The 27,438-nt window shown below is 46.3% G+C and overlaps 1 protein-coding gene and 1 non-coding gene across 3 annotated transcripts in view; both read right to left on the reverse strand.

Moving 5' to 3' along the window:
• LOC139279437 (potassium voltage-gated channel subfamily KQT member 1) overlaps window positions 1-27,438 on the reverse strand; it is an 838,442-nt gene that overhangs the window by 305,840 nt on the left and 505,164 nt on the right. The window lies entirely within an intron of this gene.
• LOC139280421 (U6 spliceosomal RNA) lies at window positions 17,057-17,158 on the reverse strand. Its single transcript, XR_011596676.1, has one exon. It is a non-coding gene; the product is annotated as a U6 spliceosomal RNA (small nuclear RNA).

Consider the following 27,438-nt stretch of genomic DNA (forward strand, 5'->3'; position numbering starts at 1 on the left):
CTGTACAACTGTAGCAACACCTCCCTGCCCCTGTATTCAAATCCCCTTGCTATGAAGGCCAACATGCCATTTGCTTTCTTAATCGCCTGCTGTACCTGCATGCCAACCTTCAATGACTGATGTACCATGACACCCAGGTCTCGTTGCACCTCCCTTTTTCCTAATCTGTCACCATTCAGATAATAGTCTGTCTCTCTGTTTTTACCACCAAAGTGGATAACCTCACATTTATCCACATTATACTTTATCTGCCATGCATTTGCCCACTCACCTAACCTATCCAAGTCACTCTGCAGCCTCATAGCATCTTCCTCGCAGCTCACACTGCACCTAACTTAGTGTCATCCGCAAATTCGGAGATACTACATTTAATCCCCCCGTCTAAATCATTAATGTACAATGTAAACAGCTGGGGCCCCAGCACAGAAACTTGCGGTACCCCACTAGTCACTGCCTGCCATTCTGAAAAGTACCCATTTACTCCTACTCTTTGCTTCCTATCTGCCAACCAGTTCTCAATCCACGTCAGCACACTACCCCCAATCCCATGTGCTTTACCATTTGGTTTCATAATTGCTCGAGGTACCTGCACATTAACTTTCAGTGATTTGTGTACAAGAACACCAGGTCCCTCTGAACGCCAACATTTCCCAATCTCTCACCATTTAAAAAATACTCTGCTTTTCTATTTTTCTTACCAAAGTGGATAACTTCACATTTCTCCACATTATATTCCATTTACCATGTTCTTGCCCACTTACAGACTTTGTCGATCTCTTTGAAGCCTCTTTGCATCCTCTTCCAAACTTATATTCCCACCTAGCTTTGCATCATCAACAAGCTTGGATATATTACATTTGGCCCCCTCATCTAAATCATTGATATGGATTGTGAATAGCTGGAGCCCAAGCACTGTCTTTGTCTCTGTCCTACTGCTGCTGACTCCGGCTGTAGCTTTGCTGAAGGTGGAAAGCAAGCCTGATATATTCTATCAGGATGAAAATGCTCTGTATCCCACTGCACTTTGGTAATTTAACCGTAAGGGGAGGAATTTTACGGACGGGAGATTGGTGGCTGGTCCGGTGGGAAAGTGTTTTTTTTTAAATAACAGGTTGGGACCCCGCTGTCAACCCACTGCTACACGCCATTCCCGAATGTCAGGTCTGTCAGCACTGAACAGACCCAACAAGCAGCAGTGGGAGAGGCAATTGAAATCATTAATGGTTTGTTTATAGCCACTTAACAATGGCTTTTCCCAGTTTTTTATTTTGACAGGTCGTGCTCCGGTTTCCTGTTGTGTCTAGACATCGTTCGTGAAGTTAAAACGGGAGGTCACGCCATTGATTCAGCTGATGAGTTGACAGTTTCAAATGTCAAGTCAAAGCTCTCAGCTGAGTGAGAAATGTTCCCTGAGACACTGGCTTTTCTAAACAATATTTCCACTGCAGATTCAGAATGCTACAAGTATTTATATAAGTGTCCATCCAGGCTGATCTCATTACCTCTCCAACCATTGATAGATCGCTTCTGTCATTCTACTTCATCTGCCCTCTATTCCATCAGCATCAGTGCCCTTTATACTGTCTCACGTTGGTCCTCAGAATCTCACCACAATCAGCCCCAACACCAGCTGTGCCAGGCACACCAGCAGCACCGACAACAACACCAACTTTCTCCGCAATCAACTGATGCTGCACAGGACAGAGGGCATCAGCACCCAAACACATTGCTGCCCGAGACTCATCATAGGCAGATTTACTTCATTTGATGCTGTAAACCCTGGCTGCCACAGGATGCGCTAGGTTGGCACTACCCCGCATCAATAACATAAAGCATCCCTACAATGCCCAAACCATTCCTCTCATAATCATCAGCAATGTGGAGATTACCATTATGTCTCACCGTTCACTGTAACTCCCTAAGATACTTCCAAAAGTGCACACAAATCTGTCCAAGAACGCAAAGTGTTGAAAATAAAGATTTCAATGTTTGACAGCACTTTAACAGAAACTTCAAATGAACAATGACTAAAACACACAAGTGCCTCCCCTTGTGTATTATTAGTTGGTACGATTGGACTAGGATGAGGGTGAGTGTGAGGGGTGGCTAGTGAGATGGGGAAGTGACAATCTAGATGGAGAGGGATGGGTGGAGGTGCAAGGTAAGTTGGTGTGAGTAAGGATGGGCAGGAGTAGGGTCGTGAAGGCAGAGTGATGGGGATGTGATGAGTGGCACAGTAGGATGACGTTGGATGTGGCTTTGCAGTAACATTTCATGATCTACTGAGCCAGGTCCCCCTGACGACATCCCTGCTTGTGTCCTCCTGTGCAATGTGCAACCAAACTGCGGTGATCTCTTGGGGAGGTCTCTTCCACCCATCGGATGGGAAGAGAAACCTATGTGCTGTGATTCCCTCCATAGGCATATAGAGGGAGTCATGGGAGAGCTGCCTGAACAGCCGTGCAAAGCTTGTCAGTGTTTGCAGTATCTGAATGCTGTAGAACACTGACAGCACAAATGTCAAAATAAATTTGAGCATGGTCCCTTTAAGGAAACCGCCTGAGGACGCGTCATCAAATTATGTCATCAGAACCGCTTCCTTCAATTGGCTGGGAAGCGTGGTGGGCAGGCTTAAGCCCAATCAGGGGAAAATGATTCTACAGAGTGGGCTGGACCCAGCAGTGAGGTCGGGACCTGCTGAAGTTGATAAAATCCAGCCCTAAGTGTCCACAAAATTATCAGTGATTGTCGTCAGGCCTGTCAATAAGACGACTGCCCAGTGAACAAGTTTAAAAGAATTCAAAAGCTGTTTTAGAATATTGCTTATTTATTTTAGGTGCGAGTTGTGGCTCAGTGAGTAGCATTCTCACCCGAGTCAGAAAGCTGTGGGTTTAAGTTCCACTCCAGAGACTTGAGCACAAAATCTCAGTGCTGAGGGCAAAGAAAAGGGGGACGAGATTGCCCCCCGATGATAAAGTGGCACACTTACTGGTTTTGTAGTTTTTTTCCATGGGGCGGAGACTCGACTGATATTCAGCTAATTGTTGATGTTTTTCGGTCGAGGCAGTGGTGCTGTCGTCTGCGGGGCAGAAGTCGCCTCGCTGATGATGTCAGCATGGCCCGGATGTGCCACGTCGCGCTGACGTATCACAACGTTCCTCCCCTTCAGTTAAAGGGGAGGGCCGCTGCGAACACTGCAGCCACTTTAGTGGCAAACAATGGACCACCAGGGAGGGTTTCGGTCGGGCCAGTGTCCTGTTACCCAAGACGGGGTACCAGGCTGCCTGTTGTTGGCCTGACCGAACCCATGGGCACCATTGTCGACCGACAATTAAAATAAGATGGCGACCGCGGCAGTGCACCCTCCCCTTTAACGGCGGACACGCCGCCCAGGCACACACAGCTTTCCGCAGGTGGAAGCCGTCAGTGGTACTGACCGGCGACTGATCCGCTCCCGCAGGGCAATTTCCAGCGGGGTCGAGAAGGGGGTCACCACCAGTCGGAAGGGGATTGGAGTGTGCCCGACGGGCGACAGCATGGAAACCTGTTCCTGCCGCTCCCGGCCCAGGGGTCAGCCCATCTGTCTGCCCCCGGTCGGTAAAGCCTTTCTGCTCCATTACCAATGCAGCTTAAGGAGAGGGGAAAATTTTGGCCTGAAAGACTTGGATTTATATAGCGCCTTTCACGACCACTGGATGTCTCAAAGTGCTTTACAGCAAATGAAGTACTTTTGGAGTGTAGTCACTGTTGTAATGTAGGGAGTGCTGCACTGTCAGAGGTGCTATCTTTTGGCTGCGATGTTAAACCAAGGTCCCATCTGCCCTCTCAAGTAGACAAAAAAGATCCTTCGGAAGTATTTGAAGAAGAGCAAGAGAGTTCTCCTGGTGTCCTGGCCAATATTTAACCTACATCAGCAAAAACAGTTTAATTGGTCATTTATTTCATTGCTGCTTATGGGACCTTGCTGTGCGTAAATTGGCTGCCTCGGTTCCCTATATTACAACTGTGACTGCATTTCCAAAGCAATTTATTGGCCACAAAAGGGCTTTGGGACATCCTGAGATTGTGAATGGCGCTGTAGAAATGCAAGCTCTTTATTTTATTTGGATTCTCATTTACAGTATCGTTTACTCTCACCAGTATGTTCCCAATGCCCCTAACTCTCACAGCACCGACATTATCTGCATCCCACACAATATCCCCTCCACTACCCTTACCCGTTACAAAATCCCCATGTTTTCACTTTCCCTCACAGACATATCCCGCAGCCTCACTGTATCCATCTACTTCACCCTTCCACAAGATTACTATTCCCCAGCCGTACAGTATTCCTGCCCGCCCCTTTTCCTCACAGTATCACCCCTTCTCTTTCTCCCCCTGCCATGCCCAACCCCCTCACCCCTCACAGTATCACCCCATCTCATTCTCCCCCGCCGCCCTCCACCTCTCACCCACTCAGTATCAGGATAAACGCACAACAATGCCTTGGCTTCAAGTTCAGCTCCTCAGTGACTCACACTCTGGATCCAAACACACACTGACTGCAAGACACAGCCCCGACACAATCAGCCTTCCTTTGATGACTAGCACGCCGGCAATAATCCACACAACATATCTCTAATGACACAGCAGAGAGACAATTGCAGCCATTCTCCTTAGGCTCTGGTTAGCATTTATTTAATCCTCTAAGCAGCTCTTTGATCTGCAGCAAGTGGGGTCCGACAGGCTCTGTGTACAGACGAGGACAATAATGGGGCACTGTTACTGACACAATTCACTCGATTGAAGGATGCTGCTTTTATAAATTACTAACCAGGTTATTGATTTGCTTTTAAGTAATTAAAAAAAATTGAAATTATTGACCTCTCCAAAAATTAGTCTATAAATGTGACCGTGACAAAATATTTCCATTTAATATCTTTGTGAATCCCTCTTGATGCAATAAGTGTGAGGTACTGGAAAATGTCTTTCTGAAATAGCAGGGAAAAGCATGGCATCCTACGACTCCAACACGCTGTGCCACCGACGCAGTTTCTCAGTGAAAACTCTTCCTGCATGGTGAGTTTCTGAGCCACATTGTGAAGAGGCCCGAAATGGAAACTGAGGCTGAATGACAGAGACAGGGAAAGAGAACCTGAGATTTAGATAGAGAGAGAGAGAAAGAGAGAGACAAACAGGAAGAGAGCCTGAAAGAAAAGCAGGAGAGACAGACTTACAGAGACAATGGCTGACAGGAAAGAGAGAGACTAGGACAGAAACTAATAGAAAAAATATTAACAGAGTGACAATGACAGAAAGACTAATGGAGTGTGACAAACAGCCATTTGAGTATTCTGAGGCGAGTGTCCCACCTCCTGATTCCCCAAGGCACAAGTCAGGAGTGTGATGAAATACTCTCCACTTGCCTAGATGAGTACAGCTCCAACAACACTCAAGAAGCTTGACACCATCCAGGACAAAGCAGCCCGCTTGATTGACACCCCATCCACCATCTTAAATATTCACTCCTTCCACAACTGGCGCACCGTGGCCACAGTGTGTACCATGTATAAGACGCACTGCAGCAACTTGCTAAGGCTTCTTCGAGAACACTTCTCATCCCCACGACCTCTACCACCAAGAAGGACAAGGGTAGCAGGTTCATGGGAACACCATTACCTCTAAGTTCCCCTCCAAGTCACACACCATCCTGATTTGGAAATATATCACCATTCCTTAACTGTCGCTGGAATCCCGGAACTCCCTCCCCAACAGCACTATGGGAGTACCTACGGGGAACAACGGACATGATCTTTGCAGCACGACAACTGCAGGAAAAATGTAGGGAGCAGCGCCAGCCCTTATACATGGCCTTTTTCGATCTTACAAAGACCTTTGACACTGTCGACCGTGAGAGGTTATGGAACGTACTCCTCCGTTTTGGATGCTCCCAAAAGTTTGTCAACATCCTTCGCCTGCTCCACGACGACATGCAGACCATGATCCTTACCAACGGATCTATTACAGACCCATTCCACATCCGGACCGGGGTCAAACAGGGTTGCGTCATCGCTCCAACCCTCTTTTCAATCTTCCTCGTTGCCATTCTCCACCTCACTATCGATAAGCTCCCCGCTGGAGTGGAACTATACTACAGAACTAGTCGGAAGCTGTTTAACCTACGCTTCCTCCAGGCCAGGTCCAAGATCACCCAAACCTCTGTTGTTGAACTGCAGCACGCGGATGACGCCTGTGTATGCACACATTCTGAGGCTGAACTCCAGGATATAGTTGATGTAGTCACCGAGGCACATGAAAGCGTGGGCCTCATGCTTAACATCCGTAAGACAAAGGTCCTCCACCAGCCTGTCCTCGCCGCACAGCACTGCCCCCCAATCATCAAGATTCACGGCGCGGCCCTCGACAACGTGGACCACTTCCCATACCTCGGGAGCCTCTTGTCAACAAAGGCAGACATTGATGCGGAGATTCAACATCGCCTCCAGTGCGCCAGTGCAGCCTTCGGCCGCCTGAGGAAAAGAGTATTCGAAGACCAGGCCCTCAAACCTACCACCAAGCTCATGGTCTACAGGGCTGTAGTAATACCTGCCCTCTTGTATGAATCAGAGACATGGATGATGTACAGAAGACACATCAAATCGCTGGAGATATATCACCAATGATGTCTCCGCAAGATCCTGCAAATCCCCTGGGAGGACAGACGCACCAACATCAGTGTCCTCTCCCAGGCTAACATCCCCAGCATTGAAGCACTGACCACTCTCGATCAGCTTCGCTGGGCAGGCCACTTAGTTCGCAGGCCAGACACGAGACTCCCTAAGCAATTGCTCTACGTGGAGCTCCTTCATGGCAAATGAGCCAAAGGTGAGCAGCGGAAACATTACAAGGACACCCTCAAAGCCTCCCTGGTGAAGTACGACATCCCCACTGACACCTGGGAGTCCCTGGCCGAAGACTGCCCTAGGTGGAGAAAGTACATCCAGTAGGGCGTTGAGCTCATCAAATCTCAACGCTGTGAGCGTGCAGAGGTCAGGCGCAGGCAGCGGAAGGAGCATGTGGTAAATCAGTGCCACCCCCCCTTACCCCGACGAATATCTGTCCCACCTGTGACAAGGTCTGTGGCTCTCGTGTTGGACTGTTCAGCCACCAAATAACTCACTTTAGGAGTGGAAGCAAGTCTTCCTCGATTTCGAGGGACTGCCTATGATGATGATGATGATAGAAACATAGAAAATAGGTGCAGGAGTAGGCCATTCGGCCCTTCTAGCCTGCACCGCCATTCAATGAGTTCATGGCTGAACATTCAACTTCAGTACCCCAATCCTGCTTTCTCGCCATACCCCTTGATCCCCCTAGTAGTAAGGACCTCATCTAACTCCTTTTTGAATATATTTAGTGAATTGGCCTCAACAACTTTCTGTGGTAGAGAATTCCACAGGTTCACCACTCTCTGGGTGAAGAAGTTCCTCCGCATCTCGGTCCTAAATGGCTTACCCCTTATCCTTAGACTGTGACCTCTGGTTCTGGACTTCCCCAACATTGGGAACATTCTTCCTGCATCTAACCTGTCTAAACCCGTCAGAATTTTAAATGTTTCTATGAGGTCCCCTCTCATTCTTCTGAACTCCAGTGAATACAAGCCCAGTTGATCCAGTCTTTCTTGATAGATCAGTCCCGGCATCCCGGGAATCAGTCTGGTGAACCTTCGCTGCACTCCCTCAATAGCAAGAATGTCCTTCCTCAGGTTAGGAGACCAAAACTGTACACAATACTCCAGGTGTGGCCTCACCAAGGCCCTGTACAACTGTAGCAACACCTCCCTGCCCCTGTACTCAAATCCCCTTGCTATGAAGGCCAACATGCCATTTGCTTTCTTAACCGCCTGCTGCACCTGCATGCCAACCTTCAATGACTGATGTACCATGACACCCAGGTCTCGTTGCACCTCCCCTTTTCCTAATCTGTCACCATTCAGATAATAGTCTGTCTCTCTGTTTTTACCACCAAAGTGGATAACCTCACATTTATCCACATTATACTTCATCTGCCATGCATTTGCCCACTCACCTAACCTATCCAAGTCGCTCTGCAGCCTCACAGCATCCTCCTCGCAGCTCACACTGCCACCCAACTTAGTGTCATCCGCAAATTTGGAGATACTACATTTAATCCCCTCATCTAAATCATTAATGATGATGGGAGTACCTTCACCACAAGGACTGCAGCGGCTCAGCACTCTATTCTCACGGGCAATTAGGGATGGGCAATAAATGCTGGCCTTGCCAGCGACACCTACATCCCATGAATGAATATATTTTTTTTAAAAGGGAGGAGACAGATAGAGGGGTAGTCAGAGGGAGGGAAAAAGCAAGGGTTCAAAATTATGTCCGGATTTGATTGGTTACTAGGGACAAACTATTTCCACTGGTCAGTAAAAGGCAGTAACACACTGCCTGAAAGGGTGCTGGAGGCAGACTCAATTTTATCTTTCAAAAGGGAGTTGGATACGTATCTGAAGGAAAAAAATACAGGGCTACGGGGAAAGGGCAGGAGAGTGGGACTGGCTGAGAGTCAGCATGGGCTTGACTTGCCGAATGGCCTTCTTCCGTGCTGTCACTATTCTATCATTCTGATGAATTTTCTTTCCCCACAGGCTGTTGTTAGAAAATGTAATGCCCTGCCAGAAACTGAAATAGCTTTTGAAAGGGAAGTGGATAAATATTTGAAAAAGCAGAATGTAAAATGTTATTGGGAAAGGGCAGGGAAATGGAACTAAGTGGCTAGCTCATTCAGAGAATTGTCACAAGTGCAATGGGATGAAGAGTTTCCTCCTGTAAAATTCAATGACTTGATAAAGGTCTAAGTGGCACGACGGATAAGGTAGGATCAGAGGCAGCCAATATTTTGGAGGTGGAAAAAGGCAGTCTTGGTGGTGGGCTGGATGGGATTTGAAGCCTAGCAGACTGTTCAAACAAAATATCAAGGTCAGCTTGAGCCTCAGTGTGCTAGTGGAGAGGGGTGGAATCAGAGGTTAAGGTGTGGAGCTCCAGGCAAGAACTGAATAGCATGGCTTCATTCTTGCAAATGTTTAGGAGGAGCAAATTCTGTCTCATCCACGACTTGATGTCAGGGAGGCAGAGAAACAGCCAACAAAGTACTTTTGAAGTGCTCACTGTTCTAATGCAGGAAACGTGGCAGCCAACGTGCACACAACAAGGTCTCATAGACAGAATGGTGATAAAGACCCCATAATCTGTTTTAGTGCTGTTGGTTGAGGAAAAATATTGGCCAGGGCACCAAGGAGAATTCCTCTGCTCTTCTTCAAATTGTGCCATGGGAGCTTTTATGTCAACCTGAGAGAGCAGACGGGGCCTCGGTTTAACATCTCATCCAAAAGACAGCACCTCTGACAGTGCAGTATTCCCTCAGTACTGCATTGAAGTGTCACCTCGATTTTTACACTCAAGTCTCTGGAGTGGGGCTCACAACCTTCTGACTCAGGGAAGAGTGCAACAGACTGAGGTCAGCCTCCAAGCGAGGTTCAGTGGAAAATCAATCTCACTGAAATTCGTTTCTAATGCTCATCGACTGCTGGTTGTTCTGGAACTTCAGCTGATACACAGCAAAGGTTAATGACAATGGGCCTGAATTTGATGGACTCACCACCCACTGCCACCGACATCCCTCTTTGGGTTCGGCCCAGTGCCACTTTCCATTTGGTCTGGAGCGAGCGGGAGGGGAGAACCGCCGGGAACCGCCCGCTGACGTCGCGGACGGCCGAGTGGCGTAAGTGGACGGCTGTCCGCCGAGATGCTATATTCATGTCGGCGGGAGTCGGCGCCAGAACGGGGGTGGACCGCTGTGGGAGGCTGGTCTATTCCCGACGGTGAGTATGAAGATCTTAAAAAAAAAGGTTGGTAAACATTTTTTTATATTTTTTTCACCTGATTGGGGTCCCCTGGAGATGTTCCGATGGTTTTTGTTTCCCAATGCCTTTTCTTGGCAGGTCTTCGACCCTCCATGGGCCTGAATCCATCGTTGGCGGCACTTGGGCAGCAAGCACCTTTGCCGCCAAGATTGGGAGCTCCCGCCTGCTGCCGCCCAGATTGGCGGTGCAAGTCCCTCATTTGCCACCCGCCGACCTTCGAGGGACCTTTTTGATGAAAACCCCACCCAAAGAACCGTCAGGTACCTCGGCGGCCATTAACCGTCCTTTGGGCGGCACTTAGGCAGGTGGAGGCCGTCATCAAATTCAGGCCCTATGTGTCCCTTTTTTAAAATCGGACAAAAGTTTTACTGGCGACTAGAGCCTCTTTGCACCTGTGATTTAGGAAACTCAAACCAAGATGGTGTGGAACAGCTCTTGTTCACCTTGGGGTCAAAAATGTCTTCAGAAAGTATCAGTGAGTCTTCTAGACACTAAGCTGGTAATAGGGGAGCCCTGTCCTGCTGATGATCTGAGAATGAGGTGCAGGGAACATTAAAAAGTATGGCGCAAATAATCTATGATGAAAATAAGCCTACTCTGCTGATAAAGTTAACGTAAACTGTTTCATGGCAGTGAGGCTGAGCAGGCATCTCTTAATTTTGCCCTAGGGCCTGGGAGGATTTTTGTGTTGTACCCCTGAACGCCATTTTCATAAATATAAGTTCTTACATCATAAACACAGCAACAAACAAACAAAGCATTTGCCTCAGGCATCTCGATGGGGAATCTTCCTCACCCATCCTATCATGCACACCATCTGTATTCTGTAGAAAAAACTTTATCCCCCCCCCCCCCACACCGCCCCATCGATCGTGGAATGTTTAATGGATGAGAAAGTAAACAATGGAAAGGGCTAATTGTGCGACAGCGAGTTGTTTCTGCTTGGGTAGCAACAAGCCCAAATCCAGGCCACTAAAGGCAGCGGATCAACGGAAAGGGCGTGGGGTCCTTCAGAGAAACAAACAGTTTGACGTATCTGTGGAAGCCATCACAAACAGCAGCATCCAAGCAATTTATCAACACACAACTTAAAACAGGATGGCACAGAGTATTTTTTCTCCGGCGGGGGTCGGGGTAATGCTGGTCTTTCTAAGGTGTATTTACACTACGGTTGCTGTGTTCATGCGAAGTTGAATTGCGCAGCATCGATGCTGCAGTTATAATTAAAAATGTAACCTAAATGTAGAGTCAGGTCTCCACCTGACACAACAGAAAAGGCAGACTCTGCTTCAGTTCAAACTCAGTTAGAGCTTAAACTCTGGAGTTATACAATGTTAGTTTACTGTCGGTGGGAAACACAAGCTGCTTCCCACAGGGGCTAAAGGCAGAGGGTAAATGCAGCCTTCAATTGCTGTTTATAAACAGTTTATTAATGTTAAGTAAGAAACATAGCTGTCAGTGACCCAGTCAAAGTTCACGACTGATCCGTACATCTTCGTTAACAAGGCCTGACTCCTGCTGCCCATCCCCAGATATAGCGGTGGTATTGTCCAGTGTAGCTGATGCCAGCACAAGAGTTGTTCCCGGCCTGGGGTTTGGACAATGGCCAATGTTCTAAATTGCATGGCTTCTTCATCTTCTTATTCTCCATAAAATTTCATTTTTTAAGAACAAATTTGTAAAAGCTGCTTCTGCAGTCGGCATCGCTTGATTCCAAGACCCACCTCCTCACAGAGACCACACTGTTATGAAGGTCGCCTTAGCACTATATTTCCCCCGTCCCACGTACACCCAGATAAAGAGACCCCCCGTTTCTATAGACACCAACGTTTTGACACTGGAATGAATCCAGATCAACGCTTGTAATATAAATGTAACAGCACAGAGCTAGTCTGTCCAACAGTGAGTTGATGGCCACTGAGGTTGCCTGGCAACGCATGTCAAACAGGCGGTACCAGTTGTGCCAGTGCTCATTGTTACAGTTTGGGACTTTTTCCTCAACCTTTATCCCGTGTGGATGGCTTAACAACAGTTTCCATAAGTCGACCGAGGTCTCCTATGAACTGAAAGCTACTTTTTCATTCCCTGTCGTATTTGGGTTAGTGTTGCTCAGTCCGAACAATTAACCTCAATTGCAGGAAATTGTTTACTGGAGAATATGTATAATGCCTGCTGCGCCAGTTGTCACTCTGAATGATGGAAAGTATCACATCGCCAGTGCACTTTTGCGGGATAAGCCATGATTCTAGATTCATTTAAAATCAAAATTCACAACAGCAGATAAAAGGTACAAGTGAAACAGCACAATACTTGTATGGGAGAATTGGCATCTCTCCACACACAGTTAATATATCCTTTTCAGAAAGCTGCCTTTTTAAGTTTCTTGGAATGTACCAGTCGCTTTTGACAAAAAAGCTAAATCTGCCGTTGCCTTAGTTACACAGTTCTCAGTCTCAAAGTGTATCTTTTGGGACAAGATTTTTTGCTTAAAGCTGTCAAGCAAATAACCATCGTTAAAGCTTGGTAGGCGATGGATGTTACTGCTGGCTGCAGCCTGTTTGTGTTAATACCTGACAATAATTGGAAATTGCACTTTTTGTTTCATGCCTCAGGAATATGTGCATCTGCTGCCTTTCTTCCCTCGGTCCTCCTCTAAATCCATAATTGTTTCCACTGGCGAAAGGCTAGAGGACACAGATTTAAGATCATTGGCAAAAGAACCAGGGTTGATGAGAAGACCTTTTTATACACAGCGAGTTGTTGTGATTTGAATTGCGCTGCCTGAAAGGGTGGTGGAAGCCGATTCAATAGTAACTTGGTATAATAGTCCAGGGCGATGAGGAAAGAGCAGGGGAGTGGGACTACTTGGATAGCTCTTTTAAATGTCAGCACAGGCACAATGGGCTGAATGGCCTCCTTCTGTGCTGTATGATGGTATGAATCATTGCAAGGTCCGATGGAAAGCCTATGCTGAGCAGTGCGGATACGGTTAAGGTTTGCAGTTGGTTGGGTGTCTGGTGAGGCCAACTAATGCAGCGGCAAACAGCAGAAGAAAGCAATGCAACAACAATAATGCAGGAACTACAGCACGGAAAGCTAAACAAGTTGCAATGTGGCAGAAATCTTATCAAACACAGTTTTAAGAAACCAAGTTCTAAAGCCCTCAGCAATGCCCATTTTAAATGGAGCAGTGCTAAAGGGTTGAAGGGGCCAAAATTGCCTGAAATTAGGGGGTTTATTAAAGCCTGGGCATGCTCTTTGCGAGGCATTCTAAAAGTCCTTGAAAAAACTGGGGTCACCAAATTTGGGCACTTGGGCATAGATCCGTAAACCGTGCATACACAATCATGGAATCAGCCCTTATATGTTGAAAATTCTCGGCATATAGATTTGAAGCACTGCAAGACCAGCCTTTAAATGTTCTCAAAGAATAATATTTGCTAACAGCACATAAAAGTATTTCCCTTTCTGATATGTCTTCAGATGCTCTGATAATGACTCCACGAGACAAAGTGTTGTACTTGAACTATAGTGACCGTAGTCCATTTAATGTAACTCCAGAGTGAGGATCACACCTGGTGGCCTGGCTTTTATACTAGGCCTGGCACACCTGTACAGGTAATCTACAAGTCTCCCACTGCAGTGCCCTCTGGTGGCACACCTTGTAATAGTACAAGCAGTAAACATGTAGGACACATGACATCACTCTCCCCCAAGTCCTTAGTGCAGATCACCTTTGCATTGACTGTGCTCTGGGCTTATCTCTATCTGGTTGACCCTTGGAGGGTCGTTTCCAGCTTGGGTGAATAGATGGTGTTTTGTTGGCAGTAGGGGTGCTGGTGGTTTCTGTTTGTGCGTCCATGACCATTCCATTCTCTCCCCCGCCCTCCCCCCCCCACCCCCACATACAGATTGTGCCGGTGGCTCATTACATTCATATACATTCAAGTCCAAAAGGAAAAAAATATTGCATTTACAGCATTACAGTTGTGAGGCAAGTACATTTGACTGGTGAGGTACATACTTGAGATATACTTGGAGTCAGTACTGGTGTCAGCACCGGTGCATGAGGATGAACTAGTGCCAGAACTGCTGGATGATGTCCAGGTAGTCTGGTGGTGATGCGGTGCCCAGTGCTGGCAGTGGGAACCCGGTTGGCTCAAGTTGCCTGCTCTCAGGGCCTATGCCATTGCTCCTAGCGTCGGGCAGGCTCACAGATGCCTGTGACCTCCGTGTCCTTTCCTTGCACCCCGTGTCGCTGCTGCTCCCTGAGGAGCAGTCATCTAGCAGTGCAGAGGGAACTGCTGACTCGCTTGCCTGGGCGTTATTTGGTTTGGGATCCTGGCTGGTCCTGGTCCCATTTGGGAGAACCGTTGCGGGTGACCCTTTGTTCCCGGATATAGCCTTGGTGGCGATAGGGTCTGGGGGCTGCGCCTTAGCGCGGTTTGCTCTTTCAGGCTCATGGCGGTTGGTGCCATCGGGTGCCTGAGAGGTGGAGCCGATCAGGGGCAGGGTATCGATACTGGTGCCGTTGCCCTCCTGAGATCGCCTGCTCTGCAGTTTGTAGATATTAGCTGCTTGTGGCCATACTCTGTGGTGCATCACTCTGGTCCCAGGGACGCAGGCTAGAGCATTGGGTAGCTCAGTGGACCTGTGTGCTCCCGATGGGTGTTTGCCCGCTGCATTGACTGAATGCAGTTGAAATCCTACATCGCACAACATTTCATCACTCATTGTAAATAAACTGGAGCTCCGATTGCAATCGCGTGACTTTTCTTTGCTTATTGCATGTACACAACTCTGATCATCAATTACACATTTTACATCTAACTCACAGTTGCTATTACATTGATTGAGGATGTGGAACTGTCCCTTTAAGTGTGGTGGGTTGCTAGCCTCCTTTAAGAGAGCCTTTCTATCTTTGCCCCAATCCTCTTCTTCACTTGGTACCACATGTTTCTCCATCAGCTCGTGGTCTGGCCGCCGCCATCTTTTTCTTCAGCGCATCACCTCATGGTTTGGGCGCCATCTTTCTTCCATCCACAATGTCGACTGCTGTGATCCTCTTCTCCCCGGGTTCTCCACCGAGGCTGGGAAGTCACCTTTGGATCCGATTTTCTTCCTCCGGAGCCCTGCCACTGGAGCCTGGAAGGTGCGTTCGGGTTGTCTCAGCTGGATCCTCTCCACGCAGTCATGCTGAGCGGTCTGTGCCTCGGGTGCTGTGCTGGTCTGCTCTCTGGTGCCGGATCCAACCTCAGGTGGGGGCTTGCTTTGCCTCTGAGCGCAGGGGACGTCGATCGCTGGAGGAATGAAATCTTCCCAGCTCCAATGGATCTTCTCCATCCACCTTCTTCTGAGTAGCGTTGGTCCATCACCTGCAACAATCCACAGGGGTAACTTGTGCCCTGCGCCATCATGGAGTACCTTTACATCCGCACTACCAACAACTGGGATACGTTAACTGGTGTAGGTGCGCAGCTTTGCCTGAACCGAGACCAACTTGAGTCATTCAGCTTTATTGTCCTGTAGCCTCTCAAAGGTTTCTTGATTCATTATTGACTGGCTCGCCCCGTGTCCACTTCCATGAAGACTGGAATGCCATTTATCTCGACTTTCATCCTCAACAGAGAACATTTGATGGGTGCAGGTAAACATGCCATACACCTCATCGTGGGGCTGAGCTGCCTCTCTGATTATCGCTTCATAATCCGTGCTGGATTCATGTCCATCTGCAGACTCTTCATCAACACAGTGAGTCATATTTCTGTTACACATTCGCTAGAGGTAGCCCTTTGTGCTGCAGCCTTTACACACACAGTCTTTAAAACAGCACTGGTGAGCACTGTGATTTCCTCCGCAATGCCAGCATGGAGCTACTCAATTAGCCCCCCTCGGCCGACTCTGAGTTAAGGGACTCGGGGGCCTGTTCTCTCTCCCCTGAGGAGATTCATGTTCTACAGTCCAGCCTCTAAATGGCAGCATTCTGTGTACAGTACTTGCCGGGTTTGAGTCCTGAGGATGAGTCATCCGCCTGGAGCCACAGGTCGAGGTCATGAATGCCTGGCTCACAGCGATTGCCTTCTGCAGAGTGACTGTGGTATCCGCAGATAGTAGCTTGTGAAGGCAGCCCTCGTGGCCGATTCCGATGACAAAGATATCAAGCAGCGCTTCGGTGAGGTGCTCACCAAAATCATACGGTGCTGCCAGCCTCCTGAGGTCTGCAGCCTATTTCACGATTTCCTGGCCTTCAGGCCGTCGGTGGGTATAGAACCGGTGTCTGGCTATGAGGATGCTCTCTTTGGGCTTGGGTTATTCTTGGATCAGCATTACAATCTTCTCGTACGTCTTTGTCATTGTCTTCGCTGGTGCCAGCAAGTCCCTGACAAAGCCATAAACGGTGGGCTCAAAACTGGTTAGCAGGATAGCTCTGCTCTTATCAGCCAGTGTGGCTGGATTGTTGCCTGCCAGGTCATTTGCTGTGAAGAAATGGTCAAGTCTCTCCACAAAGGCGTCCCAATCATCACCATCGGCGAATTGCTGCAACATACCAAAGTTAGCCATGTTCGTGTGAAAGTCTGTAATCTCGTCGCCAATTGTTATGTCTTCAGATGCTCTGATAATGACTGCACGAGACAAAATGGTGTACTTGAACTGTAGTGACCTTAGTCCATTTAATATAACTCCAGAGTGAGGATCACACATGGTAGTCTGCCTTTTATACTAGGCCTGGCACGTCTGTACAGGTAACCTACAAGTCTCCCACTGCAGTGCCCTCTGGTGGCACACCTTGTAGTAGTACAAGCAGTAAACATGTAGGATAAATGACACTTTCATAAATTGGTCGGTTGCTACTCATAAGACATTTCATTTGTATACTGCAAAGGTTACAATCTTGATATCAAATGCTGCACTTGGCCTATCAGTCACATCAAGGATTACATTCGGACGGGATCCTGTTCCAAGTCTCTTATCGCGGGTACAAAAGCTATCTTGTAAAAAAAAAAATCAGGATGGAAAAAAATAAATAAAACCAGTCACTAACAGAGTATCAGAGGAAGAGTGTGCAATGGAAACTGGAGATGCGCATTATAGGAGACAAAAAGTGACTGCAATGGTAAACTGTTAACTCTTAAGAAGCAACGCTTCACGGATTTATGCATCATCCTTGCACAGGGGCCATGCTAATCTTCCTTGCATCGCTCCAATTCTAGTATCTGTGCAGCAGCGGACAATGGTGGGTTGGAGCTCAAGAGAAATTGCTGGAGTTATTGGGCCGAAAATTGTGGCCGTGCCGGGTGCGTGAAGGGTTTGAGGCCTCACAAATGCTGGTTCTCACCGTGCAATGCGCACGCGCCAAGAACCGGCTTTTGCGATCTGTCAAAATTTATTTCCACAGATCCCACGCATCCCCGCAGGAAGGACATCCACAGGGCAGGGATTGGACAACTCTTGCCCAGCGAATGTCCTTCAAACTCTTACACCTGATAAAAGCAGGCGTACAGCCTACTGTTACCAGCATAAGAGTTTTAAAACATAGAAAAATTAAATTAAATCACTCATTTTTATATTTAGAACCCTGTCCATTAAGGTAAGTTTATTTTTTAACCCTATTAAAAACATTTAAAAAAATTCAAAGAAATATATATTATTTTAACATTTAATTACATTCAATTTTATTAATTTTAAATATGTGAGGTGTTTTTTTTATTTATTGTGTTGTGTTTCTTGTTTTACAGTGGTATTCTCAGTGATAGTAATGGGAGCCCGTACAAACAGAGGTCCCGTTATTACCAATGAGAATCCCAGATAGTGATTGGTGATCCAGGCCCACGTGATTCCAGGATACAAATACGTATCTGGAGGACATGATCCCGTGTGCTGCACAGCGAATGGAGGCCTCCAACCTCAATCCTACATTCCTCCGGGACCACCAGGTATTTTTGCAGATTTTTTTCGGGTCGGAGGTGTTCATTCGAAGGAAGCCTCCGACCGCAATTTTCCCCCCATTATGTGGTTGAATGATTCCTCCAAAAGAGTTAAAAAGAAACCTCTTGGGTAGTGGCTGCTGATAAGTGAATGAATAAAGGAAAGAAAAGGAATGTCGAACCAAAGAAAGAGATATTGGGAGGTGTGACCAAAAGCTTGGTCGAAGAGATGGGCTTTAAGGAGAGTCTTAAAGGATGAATGAGAGGTGGAGAGGTGAAGGGCTCAGGAGAGGGTTGCAGAGTGTCGTGCCTCGATGGCTGAATTGTGTGGTAAAGGGAGCCGGGGTGGTGTGATACATAGGAGGCTTGTGAAAATTATGGAGAGTTTGGGGGAGTTGTAGGGCTGGAGGAGTTTATAGAGATAGGGAAGAGTAAGTCCATGAAGGGATTTTAAACACAAGGATGGGAATTCTAGATGTGAGGTGTTGGAGAACTGGGATCCAATGTCGGTCAACAAGGACATGGGTGATGGGTGAATGGGACTTGCTGCAAGATAGGATGCAGAGTTTTTGGATGAGCTGAAATTTATGGAGCGGGGAGGATGCGAGATAGACAGGAAAGCATTGGGATAGTGTCTGGAGGTGACAAAGATATGGATGAGGGTTTCAGCAACAGATGGATTGAGAAGCCTGCAGCTGTGTTGCTTGTCCTAGCACCCCCTCCCTATCCTACTCTCCACCCCCTCCCATCACCCCCGAACCCTTCAGATGGATGAGGAGGAAGTTGAGGAGACCAGGCACACAAATTTCCATACCCACTTTACTTCCCTGGCAACACTGAGCCTATGTCTATTGCAAGTACAGGCCCAGGAATGCCCATTCAAGAAAGCCCCAGAATTCCCAGGCCAGTATAGTCGGGGTGGAGACCTGATGTACCATCCCCCTTTTCCTCTCCACAGCACCTGGAAACTGTGCGTGCCCCGGGTGCTGTAATGAGGAACACCAGCCCTCGTGTGGCTTTAGTGTGCTGCTCACTTCCAGAAAGGGCTTAGAGACAACTGACATAAATAAGATTCATTGGTGATAATTTACAACACATTATGAGTAGAGTGATGAAGATCTGCATTCAAAAGTCATAGGGCAAATTCTGCAATTATCTAACTCCCATTATCTTTTTAACCCTATCTAAAGTTTCAACTGTAGGGTCAAAGGTCAAACTCATTCCATCTGAGAAACAAAGGGAGCTTTAACTTCCCACTTCGCTCTTGTCAGATGGCCCCATGTTTTCTTTGTACAGATATGCTGTGGACATCCTGTAGATTACTGTCAGTGATGTTTTAATGCTGCCACACAATACTTTGATTCTTCACCGTGTTTAAAAGCTGAAAACATCTCCTCGCCCATATAAATGGCCGTAAAAAATCTGACCTATCCACCCAGGATTCATACAGGTCTGCTTTTTCAAAGGAGACTTAATCACTTTGGATCAAGCAAAGCCATTCGGTTCTGAGGGCCTCACAAATAAAAAGTAGCCCAATATGTTTGTGATTGCAAGAAAAAAAGTAAGAACTTGCATTTATATAACAACCTAAATGACCTCAGGATGTCCCAAAGCCCTTGACAGACAATTAAGTACTTTTGACGTGAAGCCACTTTTGTGATGTAAGAAACGCGACAGCCAATTTGCACATAGCAAGGTCCCTCAAACAGCAATGTGGTATTGACCTGATACTCATTTTTAGTGATATTGGTTGAGGGACAAATATTAGCAATCCGCTTCTGGGCCTCTCGGTACTCTTCTCTAAATGAGCTGTTGGAACTGTGTCACAGTAATGCTGGCTAATTTGTTTTGTGCTCTTTTGTCACTCACATGATTGAGGGGGGCAGGGGGGCACGGAGGGAACTAGAAGAGAGGAAGAGAAATATGTCTTGCCTCACCCCACCCCCAGACTGAACCTATTATGTGAGCAATCTCTTGTGGCCACCCCTCCGAGGTGCAGGCCACCAAGATGCTAACGCGCTGTGTCAATGAGCGGTTATTACTGAATCAATCTGGGCTCATGCTTCTCCCAGTGTAAGGTTCGCTAGATGTTATCAGTAGAGTGATAATATTTCACATTTCTCTCTTAGCAACTGATTTGGAAAATGTACTGAACAAACAAGAGAACTGTATTCTATTCAACAGCCGTAAAAAGCTATTTACATTGAACGTTATACAGAAAAACAACGTCCTTGAAGAAGCCAAAGTCACCTACAAATTGCCAGCTAGATCATAGCTATTCAATACATGAGAATTAATTCCACTTACTCACTTTTTAGACAGCAACATTTTGACCCCAAATTTATCCAAAGCATGAAATATCAGCCAGTTCCACTATTTCATGACCTCCATTGCATTATGAAACTGAGGCTCAAACTAGACACAGAGTGCCAAGGCCTCACATAATGATATCTAACCACTGCACGTCAAAATGTTACTCAGACTGTACATCACACTGCTCCATATCTCTTCTTTAATGGTTTCTATAGCCTCTAGTCAACAAGTAGATCAAGCATTCTGGGACGGTTCTTCACAGCTGTGAAGAGCTTCAAAGCACATGACCTGTAGCAAAGAGACAGCCTTTAGTGAGGCCAAATCCCCCAGCTACCAATCACAGTATTCTGCTTAGTGCTTTACCATTGACAGCAGACTCCATAAGCACAACACATCTATTCTGTGGTAACCAATCCAGTTGAGTGGCTAATCTTGTTTGTAATGGGATATTGTCTCATTTTTGGAGATCATCATCCCATTAAAAGAGTGTCAGGTTGGCTCAGTAATACCACCCTTTCCTGTGAGTTGGAAGGTCGTGGGTTCAAGCCCCACTCCAGAGATCTGAGCACATAATCTTGGCTTACACTTCAGGCTAGTACTGAAGAATGCTGCATTGCTGAGACATGGTTTCTTTCGGATGAGATGTTAGACCTTTTGTCTCTTTAGGTATATATAAAAGATCCTATAGCACTATCCGGAGAACAGCAGGGAAGTTCTCCTGGTGTCCCGGCCAATATTCACCCCTCAATGAACATTACCAAAACAGATTGAATTTCCTCGGACTTTCGAAGGTGTCCTGTCGGAATGCATCAGAAACCCTGTTTACGCACATTATTGGGGATTCCACTATACTTCCGGTAAAGTTACAGCAACACAGCAGCAGATAGACCAGGGAAATTCAGGACAGTAACTAGTCGGCTATATCATTGCTGTTTGTGGGACCTTGTTGCTGTGTTTGTCTAAAACAACATGGACTACACCTCAACAAGTAACTCATTGGCTGTGAAGCACTGTGGGACATCTCAAGGACATGAAAGATGCTATATAAATGTAATTTTTTTTTCTTTCTTTCTCCTAACCCTGTCTGAGGAAGGGTTGCGAAATGTTGTCATTCAAGCACGCGTGAGGAAGAATTCAGCAACAGACTGGTTCCCATATTAATGGCTCTCTGGTTCCAATGCAGTTTTCAACTGAATATTCAACATTGAAAGCGGACAGCAGCCTTTTGCAGATGGTTAGATTTTACCTGAGTAGAGAATCCAGCAATCACGTGGTTAAATCTTAGTGCTTCCACATATTGGACAGATGACAGCTGGGATGTCCATGCCAGGGTGAGGTTTAAGATGAGCAAAACCTTGAAAGGAAGCGCTCTCTATTTGGAGTGCTTAAATAAGAAGTTCTACTCTTTCCTTTGTGGGTTTAAGAGTTTGCGACAGTCAAAGACTACAAACACTGGCAGATAAAAATAAAACACAAACATTACAATTTAGCACCTTTCATAAATCAACGAACCAGAGAGAAAAGTAGCATTTACTCTTCAGCCAGTGATTAGCTGGCACCAGGATGTTACTCCAGCTCCAAATTACAGAGAGGAGCAGAGCCATCAATCAGAGCCGAAACATCACCGTTAACAAGACAAACAAAAGGAGGGGAGTCAGAGGTGATCAATACATTAAAATGGATTCCGGGCAATGCAACAGGTAAGGCCTGATATGTTAATCATCAAAATTATTCTACGAAAGACTACATTGTAATTCATTTTTGGAACATAGGAACAGGAGTAGGCCATTCAGCCCTTCGAGTTTGCTCCGCCATTCGATTAGATCATGGCTGATCTGTATCTCAACTCCATTTACCTGCTCCATATCCCTTGATACCCTTATCTAACAAAAATCTTACTTGCTGATTTAGAATTGTAAAATTATCTGTTAAAAAAAAATCCAATATAGAGAGTTTATTGTATTAAATATTGACTCCTTGAACAACAGCTCTCATGGAATGAGCACTGCTCAGTAATCAGATGATGTCAAGTTAAGTTCTCCCACAAACAGTGCAAGTTGAAGTCAGTAGTTGAACTTAAGCTCGTATTTTTTTAAACTATGGTAGACTATAATTCTTGACATGAAGTTATCCTGTTGAAATGGTAATATCTGTACAGGCAAACTGAAAGAGCAATTCATCGTTTATTCCAGCTCAAGAAAATTTGAGTCTCCTCCAGGAAACTCTCCATCAAACATACTTATGTCCCACCTCCTGCAGAATTCCTTTACTCACGCTGGCTTCCACTTATCTGCAATTATATCAGATTATGAGGGGTTTCAATAGAGTAAATAAGAATAAACCATTTTCACTGGTGGGTGGGTAGGTAACCAGAGGACACAGATCTAAGATAGTTGCCAAATGAACCAGATGAGGAGGAGAGATATTTTTATGCAGGGTGTTGTTTTGATCTGGAATGCACTGCCTGAAAGGGTGGAGGAAGCCGATTTAATCGTAACTTTCAAAAGGGAATTGAATATATATTTGGAAAGGAAAATTTTGCAGGGCTGTAGGGAAAGAGCAGGGGAGTGGGACTAATTGGATAGTTCTTCCAAAAGCCAAATAGCCTCTTCTGTAAGATTCTATTAATGCTGCTGAAGTCTCGACAGGCTTCTAGCTGATCTTTTTAAAAAGGTCTCGATTTGAATCAAAACTATCACAAATGTAAAATTAAGACAATATATTGGTTAAAAAAAAGTAAAAAAAAGATGTGCTTCCTCCTTCTAGTTTCTCTAAATTATTTTGTCTCCCTGTCACCATTTGAGGCAAAATGTTGTCCCTTTCTCTCCCCTTCCTCTCTTGGGTAATCCCTAGATGAGAGGGTGGGTGGATTCAGGCTATTGCCAAGATTGCTCTGGAATCAGCCAAGGAGAGGTGAACAAAAGTGGCCTGAAAGCGCTCATTTTAGCTCATTTCCTCTGAGGTAATGGCTGAAGGTGACCAGGTTGTACAGCTGTGATCAAGAACAATGCGCAGAGGATTGTGAGTACAAGCCTGCATCCTACTGCCCCGTGGCATCCATTTTAATGCACTCCTATGGTTCTTTTCTTGTGCGCACACACAGAATCTCTCAGAGAAGGAGTGCAGGATACATTTTCCTAAGTATCTGCCTGTGGTGCTCTACTCCTGGACCATTGAGGCAGCAAAGGTTTTCCTGACAATGATGACAGAGACTAGAAAATAGCCACGCGAGGTTGGATGGTCGAGAAGCCACATCCTGCTACTCTATACTGCAATGTGATGCTGCAGAAAATCAATGTCATTGTAACCTTGACCATCTTAATGACCAACTTTGGAAGCAAAGCCAAAATGAGCTTCCAGAATAATGCTTCCTTGGTCATTCTCTCACTATAATGGGCCCACCTTTATAACTATGTTGATGCTCCATCTTATTTTCTCTCCACTCCGCGTCCACCTCTGGTATGTGCTGTTCATACAAGCACGATAAAAGTAACTGAAAACAGCACACAGGAGCTTTCCACCAACATAGTGAGCAGAGGGATTTAACTTCCATTTATATAGTGCTTTTCATGGCCACAGGACATCCCAAAGCGCTTCACAGCCAATTAAGTACTTTTGAAGTGTAGTCACTGTTGTAATGTAGGAAACGAGGCAGCCAATCTGCACACGGCAAGGTGCCACAAACATCAATGAGATAAATGACCACATAATTTGTTTTAGTGACAAAGGTTGAGGGATAAATATTGTCCAAATACCAGGAGAACATTCTTCTTCGTCTTCGGAGTTGTACCATGAGATCCTTTACCTCCACCTGAGAGGGAAGATGATTTAAGCCTCAGCATCTCATGCACCTCCAACAATACAGCACTTCCTCAGTGCTTCACTGAAGTATCAACCTAAATTATGTGCTCAAGTCTCTGGAGTGGGACTTGAACCCACAACCTTCTTATTCAGAGGTGAGAGTGCAACCCACTGAGCCACAGCTGACATGGACTGCCAGTACTACCTGCTGAGTAGGTCCCACGTTCAGTGACTGGCCTGTGCTAAGTTCGCTGATCTCAGCCAGGGTAGTCATTGTGGTCATATAATTGGCCTCTGCGCCCATGGGCTAGGAAGTGAGAAATCAGGACAGGCTTCTGCTCCTAATCACTGTTGGAATAACGCACGGATTGCATTCAGCTGTGATGCTCCTCATGGAAGGATAGCATGCTTGTGCTCACTGTTTTGGCTCATTAATGAAGAACTGCTGGTTGGGGGGTGGGGGGGGGGGGGGGTGGGGGGTGGTGGGTGCACAAGGTGGTGCCTGTGGAACTACAGCGCGGCAAAATGAAAGGAGAAAATTGGAACAAAAACGCAATGCTCAGCCAGCCTGGGCCTGTACACAGCATAGGAAAAGTCACCTTGTACAATTTTGCAAGGACACCTGTGAGCTCTTGTGATGCCAAATATGAAAGCACAGGAAGGAGGCAATAACAAGTTCTAGATCAGTGGCAAAGATTGAACAGCCTGATAGCACATACTCGATATCCATCGCAAACAGTGGCTGCGGATGAGAAATGTGATCAAATTAGCTACATCTTGTATTTTTTTTAAACAAAAAAAAAATAACTTACTGTTCACCATTTGGTTTGAACAAAAAGGCCCTTTTACAACAAAAGGTTCCCTAACTGATCCAATTTATTCCAATTTAAGGTTGGCCTTTTCAGTAAAATTTCCCAACTTCCTGGGAGTCATTAATCACAGCATTTCATTCTGTCCCCTGCTTCTGTGCTGTGTGTCAGAGCTTGAAACGACCATTAATTAAAACCTGGAAAAAAAGACAGGCCTAGAAAACTTCACCGTCCTCTCTCATTTGCTGTCCTTCAGAAGCACTGAAGCGTTAAATCAAAGGGGTTTTTTTCTTTTAAAAAAAAAAGCAAAAAAAAAAACAACCTCATTCGAGCAGGTTTGGCAATAATAAAATCTATTGTGAGCTGGGCAAACTAGAGACACAGTCACAATCCCAGCTTTGTGGCAGTCTGGCACTTGCAGAATACATTAGATGTCCGCATGTCCCAGGTTAGCAAACATTATGGTGCCCTGCAGAGAGCAACACGGAGGGGTACAGTAGCGCCACTATGCACAACAGCATTGATCAAATCACTAACAACAGATAAAAGATCAATTTTACTCCGATTTCACTTCAGCTCTTCAAAGCGTGCTTTCACTGCACAAGAGAGTTTCCTTCAACACAGACGTTCTAATAATAACCACAGATGGCTGCACTTGGCTGGGATTTCCAAGGCCGATGGGTGATCTAACGCAGAAGCTGTTTGCGGAGAGCGTCTCTGTGAGAAGAAAAGGGGCTCTTTTATTTGCCTCTCCAGCCAAGCCTGTTTTCAGCCGTGAGCTCTTACTGAGTCGCAGCTTCTCCTGGGAGCACGGGGAGCTGTGGCAAAGGCACAATGTTAGCTGCCTCAAAATCGCTCGTGGTTAACCTGTTCAAGGCTGAACATCCTTAGAGTGTTTTCACCCCAACAACAACTTGCATTTATATAGCGCCTTTAACATAGTGTCCCAAGGTGCTTCACAGGAGTATTATGAGATATAAAATTTGACACCGAGCCGCACAAGTAGAAATTAGCGCAGGTGACCAAAAGCTTGGTCAAAGAGCTATGTTTTAAGGAGCATCTTGAAGGAGAAAAGAGAGTTAGAGAGGCAGAGAGGTTTAGGCAGGGAGTTCCAGAGCTTGGGGCCGAGGCAACAGAAGGCATGGCCACCGATGGTTGAGTGATTATAATCAGGGATGCTCAAGAGGGCAGAATTAGAGGAGCGCTGACATCTCGGGGAGTTGTAGGGCTGGAGGAGATTACAGAGATAGGGAGGGGCGAGGTCAGGGAGTGACTTGAAAATAAGGATGAAAATTTTAAAAATCGAGGCATTGCTTAACCGGAAACCAATGTAGGTTAACGAGCACAGGGGTGATGGGTGAGCGGGACTTTGGACATGGGCTGCTGAGTTTTGGATCACTTCTAGTTTACGTAGGGTAGAATGGCGATATGAACCCGTCCAATTAAAATTGTCCCAATTAACCCCCTCCCCAGGGGTCGTGGCAGCTGACAGTTCCGAATGTTAGCCTGCTCCTCTGAACGTGCGGCAAGGATACCCGTTCGGCATCAGCCATGGCTCAGCAGGAACACTTTCACCTCTGAGGCAGAAGGTCATGGGTTCAAGTCTCAGTCCAGGGACTTGAACACAAAATCTAGGCTGACACTCCAGTACAGTACTGAGGGAGCGCTGCACTGTCAGAGGTGCCATTTTTTTGGATGAGAAGGTGGTTGCAAAAGATCCCATGGCACTAATTCGAAGAAGAGCAGAGTGAGTTCTCTCAGATGTCCTGGCCAATGATTATCCCTCAACCAACATCAATATATAAAAAAACAGATTATCTGGTCATTATCACATTGCTGTTTGTGGGATATTGCTGTGCGCAAATTGGTTGCTGCATTTCCTATGTTACAACAGTGATTACAAAAATAATCCTGAGGTCATGAAAGACGCAATATAAATGCAAGTCTTCCTTTCTTTCGAAAGCCGAAGTCCTCCTTTACATATGCATGTTGGAAAGTCATCGGGTCCTGACTGCTATAGTAAGTGGATGGCCTGAGCAGGAAGATGCTGGAATTTTACCACCAGGTGAAGACAGCGGGGAAGAGAATCTTGGGCCAAATTGACCCAAACAGCCATGTTTTCTTACTCGATTGGTGGAGCCAGGAGGAGCAGGAGTCCCCACTCACCCACACTTCCAGAATGTGAGGGCCTCACAAGGCGACATCAGAAGGCGATTCTGCCACCTCCCTGGTGTCAGTGGGAGGCCTCTGGACTATACAATTTTCTGGCACTTCTCGCCGATTTCCTGCCCGAAATGGGTGGGAAGTCAGCCAGTGGGATTTAAATAAGGCTTGGGAATTAAAATAGCCTGGGTCTCATTTCTGGAGCAGTGGATGAGTTTCTAATTTACCTTGCTTCCCACCCACCCATTAAAATTAGGACTGATCTGTCCCATCATATAATGGTAGGAAAGATTGGATGAAAGTCTCCCCACCTGCCAACTATAATGACCATGCATGCAATAACAGCCAAGGATGACAAGGACAATCTTAGTCAGCATGAGCCTACAGTGTAAGACTCAGCAATAAATACCACCAGATCAGCAACCTCTCTGAGATACTCTAAAGGTGCCTAGTGTTGGAACTGCCACAATGGTGTATCATGGAGTGCCTTCCTGACAAT

This window comes from Pristiophorus japonicus, chromosome 14 (genome assembly GCF_044704955.1).
Source record: "Pristiophorus japonicus isolate sPriJap1 chromosome 14, sPriJap1.hap1, whole genome shotgun sequence".
In the NCBI taxonomy this organism is placed as follows: domain Eukaryota; kingdom Metazoa; phylum Chordata; class Chondrichthyes; family Pristiophoridae; genus Pristiophorus; species Pristiophorus japonicus.